A 23386-nucleotide genomic window follows, 5' to 3' on the forward strand; every position below is an offset into this window, starting at 1 on the left:
ACAGCCACAGCAACAGATACGAACAGTGTCTGGGACCTCCACCACAGCTCACAGTAACACCAGATACTTAACTTGCTGAGTGAGGCAAGGGATCGAACCCACATCTTCATGGATACTAGTCCAGTTTGTTACTGCTGAGCCAGGACAGGAACTCCCCAGCTTGCTTTTATGTTTTGAGATGAATAGGTATGATATTGGCTATCCTTGAATTCCTAGCATAATATATCATGTCCAGGTAAGAGTATTATTGTTAAAAAATAAACTGCCAATTTCATTTTATTAACAATTTATTGGGACTTTACTTAAGATTGGTCTATAATTTACTTTTCCTGACTGACTTTGCTTGCTTATGCATTATGGTCTTAGTAGCTTATAAAAATGGATTAGTGGAGTTCCACTTTGGTTATGGTAACATCGTTAGTTCCATGAACATGCTCTTTAGCACAACAAACTTAAGTGCTAAAAATTATTTTAGCAATAACCATTTAAAATCTGTGGAAATTTTCCTAAGGGTGTATAAATAAACATGTATTCAAGAAAACCTACTAAAACTTGGTAAGAGCAGTGGGAATCTGTGGCATTTGAACCATGACCTCTCCCCTTTCTCCCCTTCTCAGTCCAGTCTGATGGAAACCATAGGAAACCATTCTCAAGGCAGATGCAGCCAAGAACATAGGATTCCTTATCCCATAAGCTATAAATTGAGATCTACTTTATCTTCTTGGGGAGGATGGATTTCTTGCATTTCTTATCTTTCCCAGCTACAGTTTCAGAGGCTAAATTCCAGATGAATGTGGCTGAAGGTTGGGGGCTCCTTTCTTTCACCTAGCCACTAGTAATAGGGTAGAGGTTCTACTTCAGCCACAGCATGCTAAAAATCCTGGGTCCACTATTATCCTCACTCTAGCTCATTCATAGAGTGGAGGTTCTTTACCAGGAAAGACAAGCAAATAAGAACATAGGCTACTGCCCTACCCAGTATCCTGCTCTTAAACAGTGAATGGTGTTATTTAGAGAGAAGCAGGCCTCTGTCCTTGTTTTCAGTTCTGGAGCTTGTGGCTCAGAAGTTTTACCCAGGGAGAGAGGTAGGCCTTAATAGCAGAGGATTGTTAAAGCTCTTCCCAGAGGAAATGACTTTATTTGAAACTTTATTTGTGTAGGGGAATTTCAAACATAAAAGTGTTCTCAAAGGCAGTGAAGGTTTTGAAGGTAAAAACAACAAGCTAAATATTAAGCCATTTACTTTATCAAAGAGGATCGGGAAAAGAGACATCTAAGAGCTCTCCTTTGGTCTGAACAAATCTCAAAAAACTATCCATGCTAAGAGATCCACATTTAATTGGAGCAGACTGTGGAAACATTTATACTGCGGGGCATTGTCAAAAACGGTATGACAATTATCTGATGAGTAATAGAGCCTAACAGCTGGGTGTGATCATGGAAAGAGACAGTCAAAGGGAGTTCTACTCATTCCAGGGTGATTGTGGGCATACCCAAAGCTGTGCCTCCAGAGGAGCAGCATTAAAGGCCACAAACCATAGGGACAGTGGTAAGAAATAGACTTAAAGTAGTCCAGCCATTCACTAACAGAATGAACAAACAACAAGAGTCCCCAGAGGTAGGGCACCAGTACCCAGGATATCTATACTGTCCCATTATCCCACAAAATAGAAGGTGGAGACATGCAAAGATACAGGGAAATATGATACATAAACCAGAGTAAAAAAACAGACAACAGAAACTGTGTGAAAGGAACCGGATGTTGGATTTAGCCGAAACCCTTTAAAGTAGCTATTTTAAACATATTCGAAGAACTGAAGGAAACCATGATTATGAAGTAATGTATGGCATTCCCATTGTGGTGCAGCAGAAATGAATCCAGCTAGTATCCATTGAACCAGAACGCAGGTTTGATCCCTGGCCTCGATCTGTGGGTTAAGGATCTGGCATTGTCGTGAGCTGTAGTGTAGATTGCAGATGTGGCTCAGATCCTGCATTGCTGTAGCTGTGGTGTAGGCTGGCAGCTGCAGCTCTGTTTGGACCCCTGGCCTGGGAGCTTCCACATGCCATGGGTGCAGCCCTAAAAAGTGTGAAAAAAAAGAGAAGTAATGTATGATGACAGTGTAGCATAACATAGAGAATATTGCAAGAAATTATAACAAGGAACCAATGGAAATTCCGCACAGAATTCTCTTGACCCTTGAACAACACTGGTTTAAACTGCACAGGTACCCTTATATGCGGATTTTTTTCTAATAAATGCATACTACAGTACTGCACAATGTGTGGTTGGTTGACTCTGTAACTGGAACCGTAGATACAGGGGGCTGACTGTAAAGTTATACACAGATTTTTGATTGCATGGAGGGCCAGTGTCCCTAATTCCTGCATTGTTCAAGGGTCAATAATAGTTGAAAAGTATAGTAATTGAAATGAAAAATTCAGTGGTGGAGTCAATAGTAAATTTGACCTGGAGGAAGAAAGGATCAGTGAACTTGAACATAGATCAATAGAGATTATGCTTGCTGAAGAACATAGAAGGGAAACAATGAAGAAAAATGAACAGAGCATCAAATGTCAGATAGCATTAAGCACACCATCATATACATAGGAACACCAGAGGAGAGGAGAAAAAGGGGCAGGAAAAATATTTGAAGAAATAGTGGCTGAAAAATTTCTCAGCCTGATGAAAAACTACACATCTAAGAAGCTCAAGACACTGTGAGTAGGGTAAATGCAAAGAGATCCATGCATAGATGTCTTCTATTTTTAAATACTAAAAATCAAATATTAAGAGATAATAGTGAAATCAGTAAGAGAAAAATTACTCATCGTGTACAAGGGGAGTCCATTAAGACTAAAGCTGACTCCTTCTCAGAGAGAATGGAGGCCAGAAGTCAGTAAGATGACATATTCAAAGTGCTGGAAGAAAAAACTATCAATAAAGAATTTTGTATTTAGCAAAACTATCTGTCAAAAATAAAGCCATGAAGAAATGAGTAAAAAAAAAAAAATCTCAAAAAATAGGGAAAAATCATTAAAGCAATTAAATTGTTACATTGGAAAATATTCACTTAATACAAAAGAAAGCAGTAAAAGAGAAAAAGAGGGAAAAAGAGGCATGAGACTTAACAGAAACAAAATATAAAATGATATACTGTGTAAGTAATTACATTAAATATGTAATTCAATTAATCCAATCAATTAAATAATCCAATCAAGAGGCAGAGATTGTTAGAGCTGAGAAAGTAAAATAATATCCTATTATATGCTGTCTACAAGAGAGATACTTTAGATTCAGTAATACAAACAGATTGAAAGAAAATGAATGGAGAAATATGTCATTGAAATAGCAACCATAAGAAAGCTAGAGTGACTATGATAATATAGGACAAAATATTTTTTTAAAGAATGTTACTAGGGAAAATGAGGGACATCTTATAATGGTAAAAGGGTCCATCCATCAGGAATATTTAACAATTATAAACATACATGCCCCTAGAAACATAGCCCCAAATACATGATATAAAAACTGACATAATGAAAGTCAGAAATAGACATTTCAACAATAAGGTGAATTCTATTCACTTGTTTTCCTTTTTCTTTTTGATATATAGTTCTTAACAAATTATTTTTATAAGTCCATTGCTGGATATATGTCTTATACATCTCCTGTAAGCTTTTGGTGTATACTGTTTAAAATTGTCATTTGTTCTAAATACTCTAGAGTTGCAGTGTAATTTTCTAAACCTGTTGTTTATTTAGGTGGACATTTTAGTTACATGTATGAATAATATGCATAATACTATATGTATATAATGTGCATAATATTAATTATACATACATGAAACTGAAATTAAAATGCCCACCCTAAATAAACCATGGATTAAGGAAATTGCTTCATAACTATAAATTGATTCATAACTTCATAAATAAAGTTACTTTCCAAGTGAACTTGAAAAGATTTTGTTTTTTCTCTCTAGATATATAGACAGATATGTTTACAAACATATCAGTTGAGGTGGTTTTCTAAAGAGAATCATTTGAAGCAGCAAGTGTGTCTCTAATAATAAATCTTATTAATTGTATTACTCATTTCTCCCATATCCTTGATTTTGGTCATCTTGATCTATTAGTTTCTAAAAGAAGTGTTTAAGATGGCCCACCCTATGAAATTAAACCATTTTTTGCTTTAGGGTTTCGAGATGCATACATTTGATACATATGATTTTTAATATCTTCTTGGTGGTTATTTTTCTTTATGCAATGGTTATTTCTTTGTGGTTATTTATTATGGCTTACCTTTATTAGTATCTCTTGCTTTAAATGCTATTTATTATAACAAAAATGTCACTATACCAACTTTTAATGTTGTTTAGAATTGTTTTTCTTTTATCATCTCTTTATTCTCAACCTTTCTAAGTCATTTTCCCTTAGTTTGATGTCTCTAAGCAGAAAAGAGCCTTTCATTGTTTATCTAATCTGACATTTACTTGAATTGTCATTGCATGTTAAAAAACTTATTTCTGCCATCTATCTTTGGTCTTCAGTTTTCCATGCTTTTTATTAGATGTTTTTTTCTTTCTCTTTTCATACTTCTTGTAAATTGGTCAGCTTTTGTTTATTCCCATTGATTTCCTCTCTTATTTTGGAAACTTTGATTCATGGTTTGTATCTCAGATCTTTGGGTGATTATTCTTAAACTTATAAGACAGTACTTGGACACCTAACTTTCTTCACTCTCTTTTTCTTTTTCTCCTCTTGGGTTTTATTTAATCAACTAACTTAATGTCATAGTTTCAAAAAGTTAAATAGATTTATAAGGCTTATAATAAAAAGTAACACTATCTTGATATGGTCTTTTTAAAAATCTTAAAATCATTGTTTTGGACATTCTGTAGACTCTAATAATCCAAAATTATTATTGCTAGTCTAAAAGAAGCAACAATGCCTTATCATTAAATAAAAAGGAGAATTAAGATATGGGAGGTGAGAACCTCAAGACACTTGATGATGAATAAGTGGTTTTATGATTTGTGAAAACTGGGAGTTTCCGTCGTGGTTCAGTGGTTAACGAATCAGACTAGGAACCATGAGGTTGCGGGTTCAATCCCTGGCCTTGCTCAGTGGGTTAAGGATCCAGTGTTGCCGTGAGCTGTGGTGTAGGTTGCAGACACAGCTCGGATCCTGCATTGCTGTGGCTCTGGTGTAGGCCGGTGGCTACAGCTCTGATTAGACCCCTAGCCTGGGAACCTCCATATGCCACTGGAGGGGCCCTCAAAGGGCAAAAAAACAAAAACACAAAACAAAACAAAAGATTTGTGAAAACTGAATGAGAGATAGAAAAGTACCCATGTTCATTTCATTAAAAAAAAAAATGAAATAGCCTTCTTCGAGGACTTCCAGAGTTGGCTGGTTAATGAATTCGCACATGGAATAAAGGGATATGTATTTATTTTTATTCTTACTCAAACCTCTGAGACATTACATCTTAGCTGATTGCTTTTGCTCTAAATCGTTGGAGGTGGTACTATGTGAACAGTCGATAATTTCTGAGCATTTTCATCTTTACAGTACACATCTAATGAGTTTATGTCTTCATTCTTAATTACTTTAGCGATAGATATTGTATGATCCCATGTGAAAAGACACACTTAATTAATATTGCCTCTTAAAGCTTTGTGAGGAAACATTTCCTCGATTTGTCGTATAAATTTATAGGCTCCATCATGGATACCACTCATGCAGTAAGTGCCTCGGGGAAAAGAGTGCGAAGCAAAGCCACTCAGCAATCTGGTGGCAAACGGGAAGGGAGGCAACAGCTTTCTTTTCAATGTAAGGCCCCAGGGTGGAACACCATGAATAGATGGAGATCCTCTCAAGTGTTACCGGATTTATGACAGGTTCTCCTCTTAACCTGCAGAATGACGGAGGGGAGGTGGCAGTGAGACTAGATTCCTCTGATGCATTGAGGAGGGAGAGAAAAAGAACACAGGAGGCTGGGATCCTCTCCTAAGACTGTTATTATTTTTTCTAGTGTCTTAAGAACACTTTTTAAGGTTTGTTTCTAATTATTGTGGGAAACTTGACAATTAGAGAAGAGTTTAAAACGTAGGAAAAAATCCTGACACCTTGATATTATCGCTGTTGTAATATATACTTCCTTCCAGTTGTCATCGTCGTTGTCATCCTGGTCATCTTTTTATATAGTTGACTATCCTGTATATACGTCATATCTTCAATTTCACTTCACAGCATTCACAGATATCACTTTAATGCCTACAAAACATGTTATTTAGATATTGCTGAAGTTAATTATTTATTTCCTGCCCGATTTCCGTTTTTTGAGAAAGAGGTAATGATAGATTGTGGGTACTCATCAAATAGTTATTGGCTGAGTCGCCTTTTCTGCATCTCCATCTCTAAAATGGGATTCTGGAACAGTCCATGTCTTCTTTCTATTGCTGAATCCATACACATCTAAATATCCAAAGCAGCCACTGACGTTTTGTCGAGGTGAAGAGCTTTTCAAAAGAGATTCGGGATCCAGAAGGGGAGACCTGAGGTTAATAGTAGACTAAGTTTCATGCATTTTAATTAATGACTCACCCAAATTAGATTCTCAGATAAAATAGCGCCAGGTATTAAAAGGGGCCAGGAGATCAGAGGTTCCAGGGCCTTGCCAACTATACCAGCCATCAATGCTATAATTGATTAAAGCATCACAGGGTAATATTTTTCTAAGTGTGTCACAGCATTTCTTCTCGTTCGGTGCTACATTTGCTTGCTGCTGTAAAACATGCTGAGATAATTAGATTACTGGCAATCATAGGGAGAATAACGTATGCCAGGGATATGATGTCACAATATTTTAAACGAAAAAAAAATTCAAGATACTTCTTTCATAGCCTGCAAATTTTCTGTCTCATTCTTATCCTTTGTTCACTTTTCTAACTCCTCGCTGCTTTGCTAACAAGCAGAAAAGACTCAGATTTCTCTGGGGTGTCAGTTGCCCATTACTTGAATGCCTAGGTAGAATAGAAGCTGATCTGTTCCCTTGGAGGTTTTTAGGGATGGAATATCTATCTGGATATTTATATGGGATATCAGAGTGAGAAAGCATTTTCAAGAATCTATAAATCTTACAGCGTTATAGTAGTGCTCCAGGGATCATAGAAGGAACTGAATTGGATATTGTTAGTTTTAGGGTCCCATTTCCTGGATATATTGATTGACTAATGTCACCAAGCTTCACTTTCTCCATCTGTGAAAATAAGGAAGCTGAATTATGAATTCAACAGCCTCTTCTTTATTTTGATGTCAGAAGAAAATTTGTGTCCTCAAGCTGCCGACAGAGAGCAAAAGATCTCATATGTTAAGTCCAAGAAACAGAATCATAAAATAGGAAAGGTGCATCTGAAAAGGTCTGGTGGTCATTGCCTAGTAGGAATGACTGGAAATTAATTGATTTGCTTGTTGCTTACTTTTCCCCACCAGAATGAGAGGTCCATGAGACATTATCTGTCTTATTTTCAGCTAACTGTGTCTTTATCGCCTAGAATAGTTCCTGCAACACAAAGGTGTCAATAAGTATTTGTTAAGGGGCTGAATAATGATTAAGTTTGTTCAGTAGTAGAAATTTGTAATGTGAGATGCAGGTCCATGCAATTACTATTCACAAAGAGGAAAGACACTCTTGGAAAAATTACCCCCACCTTTTTTCCTTCTTGCCTTTTTTGGGGGACAGGGGGCAGTGCGCAACCTCGTCTACGACCTACTTCACAGCTCATGGCAACACCGGATCCCTGGCCCACTAAGCAAGGCCAGGGGTCGAACCCGCATCCTCATGGATACTAGTCAGATTCGTTTCCACTGTGCACCACCATCGGCACGCGATATCCCCACCTTTGAATTACCTTTCTGTGCAAGGATTGAGATGGGCTTGGATTTATGTGAAATCTAGAGCTATTTTCTTAATCGATTGGATGACAACTGGATTGACTTTCAGGAATACAGTTCAGGCACCAAAGAGACTGGAAGTACTAAATTGGTTCTACTCTCCATTTGCGGTTGCTCACCTAAATAAGCTCTCATTACCTTATTATTCACATCTCCATTTATGCATCCTTTCTTAAAAATTGACCTTATTTTTAGCACAGTTTTAGATTATAGAAAGAAGATAGTATACAGCCTTCCTATATAACTGCATTCAGTTGCCCTATTAATATCTTACATGAATATGGTGCATTTGTTATAATTAATAAACCAGTGTTGACACATTAACTAAAGTTCATAGATTTCTTAGTTTTCCCTGATGTCCTTTCTCTGTTCTAGTATTTTGTCTAGGATACCACATTACATTTATTTTGTGTGTCTCTTTAAGTTTCTCTTGGCTGTGACACGTTCTGAGACTTTTCCTCTTTGAGGTGACCTGTTTGGAGGATTATTGATCAGATATTTTTTAGATTGCCCCACTATTGGTATTTGTCTGATGCTTTTCTCATGATTATAACAGTTATGAATTTAGAGGAGGAAGACCACAAAAATAAGTGCCATTTTCATCGAGGACATACACTTAGCAAGACTTGTCAGTGTTTCTGGTGACCTGATCACATGGCTGGGAAAGTGCTTGTCAGGTTTCTCCATGGTAGAGTTACTTAAAGTTTTTTTTTTTTTTTAATTTTTAAATTTTTTTAGGGCTGCACCCGCGACATATGGAAGTTCCCAGGCTGGGGTCAAATCAGAACTGCAGCTACCAGCCTACACCACAGCCACAACAATGTGGGATCTGAGTCATGTCTGCACCCTATACCACAGCTCATAGCAACGCTGGATCCTTAACCCACTGAGTGAAGCCAGACAGAGATCAAACCTGCATCCTCATGGATGCCAGTTGGGTTTGTAACCTGCTAGGCCAAAACAGGAACCCTCTTTTTTGCTTTAAAAATTTTTGTTTTATTTTTAAATTTTTTTAAAAAGTTACTCTTTCTGGGAGTTCCCGTCATGGCGCAGTGGTTAACGAATCCGACTAGGAACCATGAGGCTGCGGGTTCAGTCCCTGCCCTTGCTCAGTGGGTTAACCATCCGGCGTTGCCATGAGCTGTGGTGTAGGTTGCAGACCCGGTTCGGATCCCGCGTTGCTGTGGCTCTGGTGTAGGCCAGTGGCTACAGCTCCGATTAGACCTCTAGCCTGGGAACCTCCATATGCCACGGGAGCGGCCCTAGAAATGGCAAAAAGACAAAAAAATAAAATAAAATAAAAAGTTACTCTTTCTCCGGTCTCTCTTTACCGTATACTTTGGAAAGTACGGCCCACATTTAAGGAGTGGGGAATTATGTTCCATTCCACGAGGACAGAGTAATTACGTAAATTATTTGAAATTCTTCTGGAGAAGAAACTTGTTGTTTCTCCCCTAATTTATTTATTTGCTCAACTATTTATATTCATATGAACTCATGGGTATTATGCTTTGAGTTGTAATCCAATACAATTTTATTTCTATTGCTGCCCAAGTTTTTCCGGCATTGGCCATTGCTAGCTCTTTCAGTTGATTCCTTTGTTCCTTGGATATGCCCACATCACTGTGGGGTTTTTTTTTGTTCCTTAGTACTTTTTTTGTTTGTTTGTTTTTTAGCATTTCCTTACTTTCTGCTATTAAGAGATGCCCCAAGCTCATCTTGTATATCTCCTGCCCTAATCCTATAAATCAGTTACTTCTCCAAGATGTGGATCCTTTAAAAGTCTATTTTTATTTCCTTGAGAATGTTTTGGTTCTTATTTTCAGCTTTGGCAGTGCTCAAAAACTTTTATTATTAACTTCTCTGTATGTCCATGCGGAGGTGCAAGTATTAGAAGAAAGTTTTCTGGTTCTATTGCTAAATCGGAGTTTAGAAATAGACTTGCAGTTTCTCTTCTGAGGTCCCTATATCATCAGTGTCAAATGAGGTAGCTTGTTAACAAGAAAGCTGCTACCCAGAGAGGGCTTGGAAATGCCAATTAGAGTCAGATCATTTATTTATAAATGTACGAATTCATTTCACATTTTTTCATGGGGCAAAGCGTGCCTTTCCCCTTTAACTGTCAAGATTACTGAGCTGGGCAGAACGAATGACATGTTCTCCAAATGACATTTTTGACTTCCACAGCAGCTTCCCTCCTCCCCAAAGGCTCCCACTCTCCTGAATTCAAGGAGGGTGGGCTTTTTATTTCCTTTTAAGGATTGTTTTCCATGGAAAGAAGAAAAGATGAGTTTCCCTTGGCTAAGTAATAGGTGTGAAGAGAGCAGTTTATGCACCTAAGAAGGATCATTTCAACCCTGAGCAAGTTCTTGAGTTGGTTTATTGAATGATATTTTTTTTTTAAGTGGCAAAATATAACACACACTTCTTTCCTCCTCATTCCAGGTATCACTCAGGTTTGTGAAGAAAGCCTTTCCCTTGGTAATGTGTAGATTCTGAAAGAGCAGAAATAATTTCTGCTGGAATTCTCCAGGGTGTCCAGTCTGACTAGGGAGCAATTTCTTTTGGCCTAGGGGAAAATTGTATGCTTGGACCCAGGAAAAAGAGAGGCCACCTCTGGTGGCTGCCTCATGTTTCTGGAGACTTAGATTATTAGTATCCTGTGTTGTGGCTGAGGCTGCATCTCAGTGGACTGGTGAGAGGAAAAGTAAATCGGGCCCCTCCCCAACTCCCAAATCAGGCAGCAAGTGAGTTATTCAAGGTAAACTCAATTAAAAACACCTATACCTGTCATAGTACCAGAAACAAGATGGACAATTTGAAGAGTAGGGGCAGCATTTAGCTACTTCTCAAAAACGTGCCAAGGTCAACTAGGAAAAGGGAGCAGAGACATTTTATTTCAGACTTCTATTAAGAAACCTGATTGACTTGTTAGTAACTGTCACAAGCGTGTTTTTTGATTTATAGATACTTGAAATAAACTTTAAGTATATGTGTACGTGAATGTCTCTGCAAAATTAAAAAGAGAAAAAGAAAAATTGTTCAGGATACCAGAAAGCTATTGATCTGTGTTGATTGAGATCTGGAAGCTCCAAAATTCACACTGCGGGCAGTATGCTTAAAAAAAAAAAAAAAATTCAGGAGTTCCTGTCATGGCTCAGTGGTTAACAAACCCGACTAGTGTCCATGAGGACACAGGTTTGACCCCTGGCCTTGCTCAGAGGGTTAAGGATCTGGCGTTGCTGTGAGCTGTGGTGTATGTTGCAGACGCGGCTTGGATCCCGAGTTGCTATGGGTGTGGCGTAGGCTGGTGGTTACAGCTCCGATTCGACCCCTAGCCTGGGAACCTCCATATGCCCCGGGAAGCGGCCCTAGAAATGGCAAAAAGACAAAAAAAAAAAAAAAAGTTCCTTGCCACATACAGAATGAGATGCCATCATGATTGGAATCCTTAACCACCTTTTGATATATTAACCTTGCTTGTTCAGTCATAATTACTAGCTGTAACTTTGATTCAGGAGAGTTCAACTTTTCCTTTGAAGAGCTTCTTTCTGTAAGGCTCTGCTTCCCAATTAACCGTCAATCGGGAAATTTCTGTTGAGGCCAGCTTTTGGGACTTTCTACCCTAGAGCCCCAGTTTCCAGGTCTGGCTTCAGTTTAGGTGAGTAGATCTGACGTGATGAGAGGTGGAGGGCTCTCACCATTCCCACTCAGTGACCTCATGGTTGGTACGGAATGAGGACTCAAATTGCAGGGCTATTAAACTGAAAGGCCTCCTTTACACTTGCCCATTTCCAGGTAGAGCTTGAAAGATATCCACATTAAAGTTTACTACGTATGAAATGTACATAATGGTGCAAGGCAAAATGTGTGACAGTCTCCTGGCAGGATTCATCAATCATTCCAGACTTTTCTCAGTAGAGATAAAGGGCTCAGCATGACTCGAGTAAGGGTTTACGTCCCAGGAATCTTGGTTTAGTAGAAATATATCCTCTGAGTTAGTTTTTATTAATAGCTCTTTGGGGAGAAAAGGTTGTAAGAAAATTCCCCCTTCTTGGACCATGGATTTATTACTAAAAGCCCATATCAAATCTCTTGATCCATTAAGTACTGTGTGTTACTATACATCACAGGTGACTATCTTTGGGGAAACAGTGACATACTGCATAAGACAGACAATATTTTGTGGATTGAAACCATTCAGAACACGTTATTGTTCCTCATTTTTTTTTTCCTTTTTAACCAAGATGCTCAAGAAATGGGATGTACCATGCAGGTAGATATTTGGTTAACCAATATTTACTAATGTTTTTGCTAATATTTTAGCGATTTCCAAAGATTAAAGAACAATGGCATGTTTGTGGTTTTAAAATATTCCAAATTCTCTCCTGTCATTTTTGGCTAACAATAGTTAATATTTATTGAGTCCTCAGTATGAGTGAGATGCCCAGTTAGTGGCTTTAGGTGCATTAATCACTGGTTGTTCTCCATTTTTCTCTGAGGAAGGTCCAAGTATTGGTTTCATTTTAATGAGTTCATAATTGAGGCTCAGGGAGGTTGGATATTTTGCCTAAGGTTTTACAGCTATTCAGTGATGGGGCTAGGATTTCAACCAAGGCAGGCTACCTCTGCTCTTGACTGTTCCTCTAACCTGTCTGCCAAATGCTTATAAATTGCTACTACAGTCTAGTCTAACCTCTTCCTAACATTCCAAATGTAGGCCAGCTTCTGCTTCAACACGCCAGAATGGGAACCCTGGCACTCAAGATAGTCCTTTGTTATAAAAAAAAATCATTTTCCTTTGTTATCTAAAAATCTCCATTCTTGACCACTGCTTCTGGTTTTGTCCCTAGTATGTGTGAAAACACTTTAGGAACCGGAGGGTCTTATGTGGGTACTGAGTGGGTTTATTTTAATTATTATTCTGTAAAAGGTGAATCCTGCTTCTGTGTAGTATGTAAAGACAATTATCATCACCCTTTAGCTGCATCCGCCACTTTTTCAGGCTGAACATCATCGGTCCCCACAAGTATCTTTCATAGAAAATAATAATGATAATAAATGTAATACCTAACAATCCCAGAGACGTGTGCCAAGCACTTAGGCAAGCATGAATCCACAGAGCCCTATAAGATTTTCCATTTTATAAATCCAATAATTGAAGCTCAAATCAATTAGGTTACATGTTCAGGACTTGTCGATGGTGGATGAATTTCAACCCTGAGTCCATCTAACTCCAAACTCTTTGCGCCTACCAAGATGCTCCTGGTGGCCATCCTCTTAAGTCCTTTCTATTGTTGAGGTCCAGAATCCATGGACAGGCGTAGGACCAGGTAGCCACACTGTGCTCTCTTTTTCCTTCCTGATTATTTGTCCCAGTGCCCTAATCCCCTTACTCCTCATCTGGATAACTACCCGTATTGACTCTTTCTTTTGTGGGAGCTTCTATCAAACTGGCTGCAGAGTGGAGTCTTCTAGTCCCTATTCATTTTCTTTACCATTCCGTATAGGGGTACCCACGGAAAAAATCAAAACAGTGCAAACATAGCCTCAGATGGATGGCTTCCAGCCCATCTTTCTTGTCTTTCATCTGGGAGTATGGTGACCAACTCATCCCAGTTTGCCTGGGACTTTTTGTTTTAGCACTGAAAGACTCACCTCCCAGGACCTTTTCAGTCCTGGGCAAATCAGGATGTTTAGTTGCCTTTTATTGGGAGGGTAAATGAACAAGATCTTAGCCTAGAGGGTCTTTGGATGGGCTTGGAGCAGGAAGGGAGTGTAAATGAGCTTCCTAAAACTGAAAACAAAATTGTGTGTTGATTAAAGAGAGGGTTATAATCATGCTGCTTGTGAAAGGCAGAGCCAGTGTTCAAACCCATGTCAGGCTAAGTCCAAGTTAGACATGGTTGTGTCTTTGCCCCACTGGCCCTGAAAAGTACAAGTGGCATTGACATAAATATCCTTGAGTTAGTAAAATTTCTAAGAGGAGATTCCCAGAATGTAGCGTGTCAGCATAGTCTGAATAATGTAAACTTTGACTTCTAAATCTGTTGTTCTAAAGACTGTATCTTTATCAGTATAGATATATAAGTATAGTCATAGCTTTGGGAAGGCAACCACATCATTCCTGCCTCTCGAGTCTGATTTCAGTTAACACCCTCTTTTTTTCCCACTTGAACTAGTATTAATCTGGGTTCCTTCCATTTATATTTTTTCTTCTTCCTCTATTATTTTTGGGTGCCTGAAAATACTCTTCTTTCAGATTTCTGAATGTTCGTTTGTATTCTAGATTTTCCTGTGGTTAGCATCTATCTATGCATGTAAGCTAAGTGCCTAGTGATGCCTCAAAATAACAGTGCTGCAGATAGGAAACAATTGCATGTTCACTGAAATTATGGATAATTGCATGATTTGGAAGCTTCTTGCCTTTTGGAATATGACAACTGCAAATACAATTTAATGTGAATTCCTTAGAAGTTCTATTTTGCCATCAAGAAACATTGATTTCTTTCTTATTACAATAAGAGCGGTTAAACTATCTAGTTATCCAGCCTATTTCAACAAGGAAAAGAATAACAAGACGATACGTGCTCAAATGTATGCACATGGATATCATTGAGAAGGATTTCTCACAGATAGTTTTTTCTGCAGGTAAGAACTTGGCTAAACACTTTACATATATTACCTTATTTGATCTTTGCAACAAACAAATAATGTTTTCTGAGTGCTTACCATGAGGCAAGCACTATTTTTAGTACCTGACTTGTATTATTTTTTATTTATTTATTTATTTATTTGTTTTGTCTTTTTAGGGCCATACCTGTGGCATATGGAGGTTCCCAGGCTAGGGGCTGAATGGGAGCTGCAGCCGCTGGCCTGCACCTCAGCCACAGCAACACCAGATCCAAGCCTCGTCTATGGCCTACCCTGCAGTTCATGGCAATGTCGAATCCTTAACCCACTGAGCGAGGCCAGGGATTAAACCTGCATCCTCATGGATACTAGACCGGTTTGTTACCTCTGAGCACAATGGGAACGCCATATTATATCATTTAATTATGACAATATCCCTAGGAGGAAAGGTTAGAAATACTTTCTAAACCCAGCTAGATGTGGCTTCAACTGGTGACGTTACTTATTGTTTCCTTTACAGGATATCTCAAAGCAGGTCTTACTAGTGCTCAGTGATGTCCCAGAGTAGTCGGTTTCCTTTGATACTTTCTTTCCGACAACTTCAGAGAGTTGTCAGTGTCTGGCTGCCACAGTCCAAACATCATGTGTTCATAGAAAAACATCCAATGCAGGAAACACAAGAGGACGTGGCGAAGGCCCTCTTCTCTATACTGCTTCTTAATGCTCAGGAATAAAAATCCTTTCTAGACGACCCCTGATGATTCCCTTTTTCAGTTCATTACTTAGAATTAGGCCATACTATCGAGCTCTTCTCCCAGAGAAGCTGGAAAAGTGACTGTGTGGCAAAGGAAAATGAGGTTGCCTCGAGACCTCAAGCTCATTGAGTCATGCACATCTTCCAAGTGTTACATTTTGTCGTACAATAGAAAATAGTCATCAATATCACCACTGATATCACTGCAAATCTTCATATGTGGGATGGCGTCAAGCTCCCAGTGGCAGATACAAGCTTTCTAAAGTTCTCATGTTCCCTTGAAAGCTCATATTTTGTCATTGGCAGCAAATACTCTTGGTTGTTTTTCTGGACGTATGAGGTTCATGTTGTCTGCGAAATACCTGTCTGGATAACCATGGTTTTTCAGCTGTTCTTTTAAGTAAAAATGATGTTCTGTGATAAAAAGTGGTTAGTTCAGCCTGTAACTCAAACATGTGCACAGGTTGCCCTTCCTTGGTACATAGTACTTTGGAATGCCCTGAAATGCTTTAGGTCTGCCTGTCATATCATCACACACAATAGTAAAAGATGCATTTTCAAGGGGAAGGGTTTAATTGAATTTATAATTCATTGGTGATTTTTATTGCTCCACCAAGGATTCTTCTAAGTGAAACTGGCTTTTTGATGGCAGTACCTGGCTATGGATGCAGTTAGGTGTCACGATAGGGTACCAGCAGTTTTACCTGACATTTCTTTCTCCACCCATGAAAAAGGTAAATCATGTCATATTCTTATGAAAATAGTGTATTTCTTGCAGACTCTCAGGAAGGGTCTCAGGGACCTCAAGGGTCTGTGGACCACACTTTGAAAACTGCTATCTTAAATTTTTCTTAATTTAACAGCATTATTCAAACTGATCAATTACCTGCTTTTGAAGAAAAATATAATGTATGTCTGAATATAAAAGATATCTCATTGTATCATAAATAAGTCTCAATAAATTGAAAATTATTGAAATTACACACACACACACACACACACACACACAAGAAAACTGCTTAGACTATTAATAATTCATATCCTGAAGTTGGACAAATAACTGACCAAACAAAATCAGGATTCTATTAGTGGTGAAGAGTGAAAAACCTTTTCTCTGTTGGCTGTTGTGTAGACACCATTGCATGCAAGACAAGTCTTAGTTCTGAGAGAGCAGGCCTCGGACTTGACTGCAGGGTTGCCTGGCTCCTTAGCTTTTAACCATTCCTTTCTTCTGCCTCTCAGGAAGTATTGTTAATTTCCAGCCCATACATCTAGTGTCTGATCCTGCAGTTCTCCAGTCCACACCGCCCCTTCATGGAATTCATGCCCTCCACTGTCTCGGCAGGATGTATCTCCCCTACTTCTACCCTTCAGCTATAGCTGCACCCAACTCATTCATTCTGCAGTTACACGCTACCCCTTACCATCCACAGTGTTCCCAGCTCACAGAACAGTACTTATCTCCGTCACTGTTGAACCCCACCTAGACCATATGCCACCTCCTTCATGAAGCCTTCCCAGTTCTTCCATCAAAATCAGTCTGTCTTCCACGACCTCATTATTTTAACGATGATTCCACTTTGCTGTGTGTTACATAGAGTTGTGTCCATGCCTGTTTCTGCTGCTGAGTTTCAATTTTATTAAGACTAAGGCTCACAGCTTTCTTTATCTTTGCATATTGCATTGTTTCTAGCACAGGTCCTGACATCTCATGAATGTTTGCAACTGTTTTTTGGCCAGAATTTCACCCACAAAATGATACGCAGAGCATGGGGCATATTACTGAATGCCTGAAAGGGTCTGTCCTTTCCTTGGTGAGACATAACAGAGGACAATTAGGATTAGTTTTGATACTTATTTATCACTAACTTGACATATTTTTTAGTCTTATGAGAGTTTCTGCATAATCATACGTAAGTGAAGAAACATAAATGTCATCTCTTTGATTTCATTTTTATTTTGTTTTCTTTAACATGTTTTATTTCTTTCATACCAATGTGCATGATAAAATGAGAGATGATTTTTCGATATGAATTCTTCCCTGAGTCAAAGCCTTTGAGGTGGTTGGTATGAAAATTTAGTGCAGGTGTGTGATTTTTCTGCTAATTTAAGCTACTTTATTAAACTCAATGCCTGATGCAAATGAAAAACTCTGGATTAATTTTTTTCAAGTTACTGAAATAAAAGTACATGAAGCTCCATCTAGAGTATTCCTCCTAAAGACTATATGATGAGCTTCAGTGAGTAACTTGAAAACCTAGAGTAACAGTCAGAAAATGGGGGTGACAGAGCTTATTCCACCATAAGTCTGAAGAGCATTTATCAAATACGCTTGTAAGGAGGACTTCTCCCTCCAAGGTGTTATAGCAGGGGCTCTTTAGAAGGAAAAACTGAGATTTAGGGAGTGATCAATTTGCTTTTTAAAATTGAGTTATAATTTACATACAGTAAAACTCATCCTTTTCGGGTACAGTTCTGTGAGTTTTAACAGCCAGTTGTAGTTATGTCACCATAACCATCTTCAAGATACAGAACAGAGCTGCCATCACCCTCGAGTGCGCCCCCTTGCTCCTTTATACGTAACTTCTTCTTCACCCCGGCCCTGGGCACATGCTTATCCATTGCTTTCTGTCTGTGTAATTTTTCCTTTCCCAGAGTATCATGTAGATGAGATCGTACAGTGTACAGATATTTATGTCTGACTTCTGTCACCTGGCACAGTGTGGCTGAATTCATCTATGTTGAATCAGGTTTTGGTTGGCACTTTTTACTGCTGAGTAGTATAGCATTGTATAGATATACCACAATTTGTTTATTTGTGGACTAGCTGAAGAGCATTTGTTTTTAATTTTGGGTGATTATGAATAGAGCCACTATAAACATTTGTGTACAGGTCTTTGTGTGAACATACGTCTTCATTTCACTTCGGTAAATCCCAAGTCAATTCGGAGCAGGAGTGTTGGGTCCTATGGTATCTTTAGATTATGGAGTGTCTCAATTCATAAGAAAAAATGTATATTCTCCTAAGAATGATATTTCTCAGGAGAAAATTATAGCCAGTCACAGTTATTGAGATGAGCAGAGTCATGAATCACTTTAAAACAAGAGATGATAATGCTGCTGTCATTTGGTTTGAATAGACATTGTGTGGTAGCTTTGCAGCAGATTTATCTTCCTAATTACATTTGCTCTGAGCTGATGTTTAAATTAGTCAGTGTTCCCTGGGCACCCACCAGTGTTGCAGCCAAGCAGAAAGCTGCAGGTCAGAGAGGGGGCAACCAATTGAGATATCAGTGTGACCACAGATAATCCACAAAATGGTGACAAGCACGCAGACAATCAATTGATGCCTACAGTATTCTACTAGTTCCATTGACAATTGGCCTATTTTGCTTGTGCAGGATATTGACTCACAGAGTACCCGGTGAGCCAAGATCATCCCCTTTCCTTAAAGTGAAAGTATGAAGTGCAGTTTTTCCCAAAAGGCATATCCCAACTTCTGCCTCATCCACGTCAATCAGCAACTGTCTATCAAGGACCCACTCTCTTTTTTTTTCTATTCTTTAATGCCTGCTAGGGGAGAGTTTGGCATGTGAATAGTGGTGTTTGTTCTAAAGAAGCCTTGCTGAATTCATTTAGGGAAATGAGGTTTGTATAGGAAGAAACAGTGGCTCACATCAGATAATCCATCGATGGGTGCTAAAGTGGTTGGACAAGAGGATGAACGTTTTAGGGGCACAGAGTAGGGAAGCCTTGTTATAGGGGAGGACAATTAGGGGAGGGCACAACAGGAGGAATGGAGACTTGGAGGCAAGTCTAATGAACTCTGTGAAGGTTAGCTCTTCCTTGTCTCCGTTGTGTTCCCCAGCACCTAATGCAGCCCCTGCATTAGCAGATATTTATCAAATATATGATGTGTACGAGGTGTTCTTTTGTGTCTCATATTTTATTACATTTATTTTTGCAAATTATAAGAGTAACACATGCTTATTGCAAAACCATCAGGCATCATAAATATAAATAAGGAACGCTTGTAGTATAATTTGTGTTCTATCCTTGAGATAGCCTCCAATAAGTTTGATATTTATGCCACAATTCTTCATATGCACATCCACTCTCACATACTCATAGCAGAGCTATTCTACTACCTTATTTTTATCATATATCCTTTCATTTCAGCATAGAGTTATTTCATTCTTTAAAAGACATGACACATGGCGTCTTCATTGTATAAATGTATCCCAGACTTATTTATTCAACCTCTTATAGATGGGCCATTGGGCTTTTTATAGGGAGGGTTTAGGAGGATGGAGAGTTGTGAGAGAGGACTAGAAACACCAGTGATGGTGAAAGTTAAGAAGAACTGCTCTTCCCGGAAGAGAAAAAAGAAAAATGTTAAGGGAAAATTCCTTGGTAAAAAATTCTACACATATGATAGAAACCATAACTTTCTTAAGATGAAATAAATTAGAATATGAAAAGCCAAATTGTAATATATCTGGAAGAAGATATAGGAAGATATTCTTATGGTTTTAAAGTAGGAAAGGATTTCTTAAGACCTATAAAGTGCTAAAAATAAAGGAAAGGATGGACGGATTTGATTATATTAAATTTGTTTACAGTTCTTCTCACTTAAAGGCACCATAAGGAATGAAAAGTAAGCCACAAATTGGGAGAAAAATTTGCATCACATATAACTGACAAAGGTTAGTATCTGCAGTATAGTTGAAAACTGCTATAATCATAAAAAGAGGCAAGAAAAAAAGGTAGAAAAATGCACAAAAGATAAAAAACAGGTATTGCATAGAAGATATATTTGAATATCCTGTAAACATATTAAATTATAAACATATTAAAATATATTTAATATTATAAACATATTAAAAATACTCAGTCTCATTAGTAAGTTAGGAAATGCAAAATATCACCGAAATATTATTTCAGACTTGTCTAATTGGTAAACATTTAAAATTAAAACAGGAGTTCCTGTTATGGCTCAGCGGGTTAAGCCATATCCATGGCTAATATCCATGAGGAGGCGGGTTTGATCCCTGGTCTTGCTCAGTGGGTTAAGGATCTGTTGTTGCCCTGAGTTACGGTGTAGGCTGGCAACTGCAGCTCTGATTTGATACCAAGCCTGGGAACTTCCATATGCCACAAGTGTGGCCCTAAAAATAAAAAAAAATAAATGAAATAAAATTCAACAACCCAAGGGACAGTGAGGACATGGGGGATTGGGAGCATTCAATTATTTATTTATAGTTTATGCTCTGGTAGAAGTATGAATTATCACCACCACCGTGGAAAGGATTTGGTGTTGACTAGTGTGTTCCTTGTGTTATGCTGTGTTACACATTACCACAAAATGTAGTGACTTAAAATAACATTTATAATTCACAGTTTCTCTGGATCAGAAATCCTAGAATGGCCTTGCTGTTTTCTCTGTCTCAGAGAGTCACACATGGTTCTGATCGAGGTGTTGGCCAAGGCTCCGGTCTCATCTCAAGACTTGACCAGGGAAGAATCTGCTTTGAAGCTTATTCATGGAGTTGTTGGCAAGATTCAGTTCTTTATATGTTATGGATATAAATTTCTCGTCAGATATATTATTTGCAGATATTTCTCCCATTTGTGAGTTGTCTTTTCACTTTCTTGATAGTGCCCTTTTAAAAAAATTTTATTATTTTTTATTGAAGTATAGTCATTTTACAATATTATATTAGTTTCAGGTGTAGAGCATAGTGCTTCAGTATTTTTCTAGGTTATACTCCATTTAAAGATATTATAGAATAATGGCTATATTTCCCTGTGTTTTACAGTAGGTACTTGTAGCTTATCTATTTTATACATAGTAGTTTTGTATTTCTTTAATCCTTATTTTGCCTCTCCTCTCTTCCATCTCTCCACTGGTAACTACTTGCTAGTTTTCTATATTTGAGAATCTGTTTCTGTTTTATTATATATATTTATTTGTTTTATTTTTTAGATTCTGCATATAAGTGATAATATACAGTGTTTGTCTTTCTCTATCTGACTTATTTCACTAAGTATGATACTTTCTAGGTCAATCCACATTGTTGAAAATGGTAGAATTTCAGGTGACATGATACTTTATATCAAAAACCTTCAAGTTCCACCGTAAAACTACTAGAACTAATAAATGAATTCAGTAAAGTTGCAGGATACAAAATTAATATACAGAAATATATTGCTTTTTTAAACACTAATAATGAACTATCAGAAAGAGATAACAAAAAGCAATACTATTTAAAATCTCATCCAAAAAAAAAGAAATACCTAGAAATAAACTTCACCAAGAAGGTGAATGACCTGTACTCTGAAAGCTGTAAAACAGTGATGAAGGAAATTGAAGGTGCTACAAAAAACTGGAAAGATATTCCATGTTATTGGTGTGGAAGAAATAATGTTGTTAGAATGGCCATGCTACACAAGGCAGTCTGTGGATTCAATGGAATCTCTATCAGAATACCTATGACATTTTTTCAGGGCTAGAACAAATAATCCTAAAATTTATATGGAATTACAGAAGACCTCAAGTTTCCAAAGTAATCCTGGGTGGGGGGCAGGGGAGGAGAATGAAGCTGGAAAGTTCAATGATCTGTGACTTCAAACTATACTATAAAACTACAGTACTCAAAACAGTATGATACTGTTGCAAAAACAGACACATAGAACAATGGAACAGAACAGAAAGCCCAGAAATAAACCCTCACAACTATGGTCAATTAATCTATGACAAAGGAGGCAAGAATATACACTGGAGAAAAGACAGTCTCTTCAATAAGTGGAGCTGGGAAAACTGGACAGCTCCATGTAAAAGAAGGAGAATAAAACATTTTCTTGTAAAATGGATTACAAAAAATAAACTCAAAATTGATTAAAGACCTAAATGTAAGACCTTAAACCATAAAACTCCTAGAAGAGGACATAAGCAGAACATTCTTTGACATAAATCATAGCAATAGTTTTTTCTCTCTCATACGGCAAAATAACTAAAAGTGAAGTAAACAAATGGGACCTAATAAAACTTAATTGTTTTTGCACAGCAAAGGGAACCATCAATAAAATGAAAAGATACCCACTGAATGGGAGAAAATATTTTCAAATGATATGAATAATAAAGGGCTCATATGAAAAATGGCTCATACAGCTCAATATAAAAAAAATGTGATTTAAAAATAGAAGACCTGAGTAAATATTATTTCTAAAGAACACATACAGCTAGCTAACGGGTATATAAAAAGATGCTCAAGATCACTAATCCTTAGATTAGATATCACCTCATACCTGTCAGAATGGCTGTCATCAAAAAAGTGCACAAAGAGCAGTTGTTGCCCAGTATGTGGAGATAAGGGGACCCTTGTAGACTGTTGGTAAGAATGTAAATTGGAGCAGCCACAGAAAACAGTATGGAGGTTACTCAAAAAAATAAAAATTTAATTACCATATGGGAGTTCCCATTAGGGCTCAGCAGATTAAGAACCCAACAAGTATTCATGAAGATGCAGGTTCAATCCCTGGCCTCACTCGTTGGGTTAAGGATACGGCATTGTATCTGGCATTGCTGTCTGGCAATGCTATGACATAAGCCTGCAGCTGCAGCTCTGATTCGACCTCTAGCCTGAGAACTTCCATATGCTGCAGGTGCAGCCCTAAAGAGGAAAAAAAAAAAAAAAGGAACTATATGATCCAGTAATTCCAATCTTGGGTATGTATCTGAAAAAAACAAAAACACTAATTCAGAAAGATACATGCACTCTAATGTTTATAGCAACATTATTTACAGTAGCCATGATATGGAAGCAACACAAATGCCTGTCAGTAGATGAGTGGGTAAAGAAGATGTGGTATACATAGATGATGAGATATTACTCAGCCATAAAAAAGATTTATGGTATCCTTTTATGCACAAAGATTTTTAGGTGACGTCCACTTTATCTGTTTTTATATTGTAGCTTGTGCTTTTCATGTGATAGCTCATAAAATATTGCCTATCCCAAGGTCATTTAAAAGCAGCTT

Source organism: Phacochoerus africanus, chromosome 8, assembly GCF_016906955.1.
Source record: "Phacochoerus africanus isolate WHEZ1 chromosome 8, ROS_Pafr_v1, whole genome shotgun sequence".
Taxonomy (NCBI): Eukaryota; Metazoa; Chordata; class Mammalia; order Artiodactyla; family Suidae; genus Phacochoerus; species Phacochoerus africanus.